This window comes from Vombatus ursinus, unplaced genomic scaffold, assembly GCF_900497805.2.
Source record: "Vombatus ursinus unplaced genomic scaffold, bare-nosed wombat genome assembly UNPS02014818.1, whole genome shotgun sequence".
NCBI lineage: Eukaryota > Metazoa > Chordata > Mammalia > Diprotodontia > Vombatidae > Vombatus > Vombatus ursinus.
In genome coordinates this window covers 2005619-2009437 of record NW_020954596.1, presented here as the reverse complement: position 1 = coordinate 2009437, position 3819 = coordinate 2005619, and the positions used below count along the sequence as shown (strand labels likewise).

General features: G+C 41.8%; 1 protein-coding gene across 1 annotated transcript in view; it reads left to right on the top strand.

Moving 5' to 3' along the window:
• Positions 1–3819, top strand: part of CPLX1 (complexin 1) — a 100661-nt gene that overhangs the window by 51775 nt on the left and 45067 nt on the right. The window lies entirely within an intron of this gene.

Sequence of the window (3819 nt, the reverse complement as noted above, 5' to 3'; positions counted from 1 at the left end):
GTAGGATAAACCCCTTTTTTAAAAAAATGAAACTTTATTTTATTTTCAGATCTGTATTTTAATAAGTTCTTAATAAGGGCTTATTGACTTGATTACAATAATAATAGCTAATATTTACATGTTGTCTTAGGATATACAAAGCACTTTACAGCTAGGGTTGGACTAGATGGTCATTGAGGTACCTTCTCACCCTGAAATTCTGTGCTTAGGTGAGATGTGAATGCTATAGCAATGGCATCACAGGTGACAGCAGATGAGGCAGGCGCCAGAACCCTCCTAACCACAGTGAGATTGATTATGAGCATTAACAAAGGGGTTAGACAGAGAAACAGCTGGACCCTGGGCAAGAGCCAAGGTCAACAGCCAGGCGGGCCATCCGGAGTCTGGGGCATTTGAGTCATGGAGGTCAGAGCAAGGTGATGAGTTGAAAGCAAGCCAGCAGGCAGTGGTCAGAAGGCATCAGAGGCAGAATCTGAGCCAAGCGGTGGGCAATACCAGGCAATGAGAAAGACAGCACAGCTGGGGAAACCAAGCACATCAGGAAGGTAGTCAGGAACCAGAAAGATGAAGAAGATGTCAAGAGAGAAGCCATTCCCTCCCCTCCACCCCAAGGCTAGCAGAGTTGGCAGACAGGGATGAGTACCCCAGCACTGGAGTCCAGACAACAGACACAGGCACCTGAAGCAATGAGACCTTTGACTGAGGACAAGCTCAGCCCCAGCTGGAATCTGTCTCAGGCTTCCTGATACAAATGCCTCACTTGCCTTCCAGCTGCCTCTTATCAGAGAAGGCTTTGAGAGGGCAATTCAGCTCATATTCAAGGCCCCCAGATTCCTAGAGTGTTCATGCTGGAGGGTGGGGGGGTGGACCAGTCTGGATCAGCCTGTGGGGGCCCAGACTCCCACAATGTGTCTGGATAACATTTTCCTCTCCGGGGATGGGTGCCCAGTGTCTGAGAGCATCATGGACACCAGGAATCATAGAATGTGAGGGTGGAAGGGACCTCAGAGGTCATCTTGTGTTTAACTTGTTTAGCTTGTGCTGGAACAAGAATTGTCTCTATCATACACCCCCAAAGTGGGGATCTAGCCTTTGCTTGGAACTCTGGCTAGAGTTCTTAGCCTAGCATTCATGAGCTTGTTTTTTAACTTGTATATTTGTTAACTGCATTGTGATGTTATTGGTTTCCTTTGTAGCCATATGCATTTTATACATTTTTAAAATTTGCATTATTTATAAATAATATGTAATTATAATGCACAATTATAAAAACAATATGCATTATTTTAAATATTATTCTGAGAAAGGGTCTATAGGTTTCCTGGATCACCAATGGGGTATATCAAGGTTATTATCCCTGATAATAAGAAAGAACTCATTACCTATTCTAGGTTGTCTATAATTACTGGGGAGTTCTTTTTCTTTTTGAACTTTTTGTTTGTTTGCTTGCTTTTCAATGAATTAATTTTCACTCCCTCCAAACCACCTCCCCCACAATGGAAAAAAAAAAAAGAAAAACAAAACCTTTGCCAACACTTATGCATGTTCAAACAAAACAAATTAACTCATTTATTGGGAAGTTTTTTTTTCTTCTCTCATGTTTGAACTGAAGTCTTCCACTTCCATGAGTTACTGTTGGTCTTGCCTTTTGACTCGAAGCAAATGAAGTTGAAACCTTGGTCTGTATGACAACCCTTCAAACACTTGAAGTCTATTATGTCCCCCTTCCCCACTTTTCTTTCCTCCAAACTAAAGTCCTACTTCCTTCATTTTTCCTTGCGTGACATAGTCTCCAAGCCCTTATATTCTGTTGTCTTTGCATGTTCTCCATCTTATCAAAGTCCTTCCTCAAAACAGATCCCTATAACCACACCCAATGTTCCAGGTGGGGTCTGACCAGGGCAAAGAACAACAGTTCTATCTCTTCCTACTTCTTCCCAATGTAACCTAAAGGTGATACTAGTTTTTTGGTTGCCTTGTAATATAATTAATGGCAGTCCACGAAACTCTGCTAGGTCTTTTCCTCTGAGAACCATTCACTTTTCTCCTACAGAGGAAGTTGATTTTTTGAACCCAAGGGCAGAATGTTACATTTATCTCCATTAAATATTCTCTTATTAGATTTGACCCAATATTTTAGCCTGCTGAGAGTTTTTTGGATCCTGAATCTGTCACCCAATGTGCTGGCTGCCCCTCCTAGCTTCATATGATCTGTGGATTTAATAAACATGCCATCTACGCCATCTATGGTCAAGTCATTACATGTTAGGTGGTACAAGGCCAAGGAGAGATCCCAATGGCATTTCACTAGGACCTTCCTCCAGCAATGGACCAGTAAAGGCTGCTCTTGGGTCTAGCCTTTCAATCTGTTCCAAAGACCACCTGATTGTCTCGCCACCATCTCTCCATATTTTCCACAAGAATAGCATGAGAGTATCTGACAAATATTCTGCTTATCATATAGGGAAGCTATGCTTATGGCATTGCCCATGATCTACCTGTCAAAAAAGAAAATACAGACAAGGATGGCGTGTTCTTTGTTAAAAAAAAAAATGATTTTAAGGGGCAGCTAGGTGGTGCATTGGATGGAGCACCTGTCCTGAAGTTAGGAGGATCTGAGTGCAAATCTGGCCTCAGACCAAACACTTGACACTTACTAGCTGTGTGACCTGGGTAAGTCACTTAACCCCAATTGCTAAAAAAAAAGAAAAGAAAAGATTTTTGAATCAAATTCCTTTGTTTTTTTCCATCACTACATTCACCAGTTTCCACTCCCCGCGCTACCTTCCTCTTCTCTAAGAATTCTAGGACGGAGTCCATCTGAGATAAATGACTCCATGCTTTGTAAACTTGAAAGCACTAAATACTTGTCAATCATCCTTGATCCTGTTATTCTGTCTTCAGAGACCATGAAAGCTGGAAGGAGCCTGGGAGATCATCTAGTTCACCCTTCCTCATTTTCTAATTAGGGAAACCAGAGCCCAGAAAAATGAATTTACCTGCTCAAGGTCTCACAATAGAATAGTGGCAGGTTTGGGACTCAATACATACACATACATACACACATACACACATACATACACATACATGTATACACACATAATAGAAGAAAGAACATGGGCTTTTGAGACAGAGGACCTGGGCTCAAATCCAGCCTCTGATATTTATTGAATATATGATTTTGGGCAAGTCATATGGCATCCCTGGCCTCAGTTTCCTTATCTGGAAAATGAAAAGGTTGGACTAGATGACCTCTGAGGTCCTTTCTAACTCTCACTGTGTGATATCAGGCCTGGTTCTGCCTCACCATACTTTTAAAAATACATAGTGGGCCACTTGACCACCAGGCCAATAATCTTGTGTACTCCTGAATTGTTTGGGGGCAATTATTGTTATTATTGGGACAGTTAGGTGGCGCCATAGTGCATAGACCAGGCAGGGATGGGGAACCTGTGGCCTCGAGGCCACACATGGCCCTCTAGGTCCTCAAGCATGATCCTTTGACTGAATCCAAACTTCATAGAACGAATCCCCTTAATAAAAGGATGTGTTCTGTAAAACTATAAAAGGATTTGTTCTGTGAAGTTTGGATTCAGTCAAAGGATCATGCTTGAGGACCTAGAGGGCCATGTGTGGCCTTGAGAGCTAGACCTAGAGTCAAGAAAACTCATCCTTCCTGAGTTCAAATCCAGCCTCAGACACTTACTGGTTGTGTGACCCTGGGTAAGTCATTTAACTCTCTTTGCCTCAGTTTCTTTTTTTTATATTTTCTTTTTTATATTATTTTGATTTATCAATAATCACTTCCATATGCTTTTG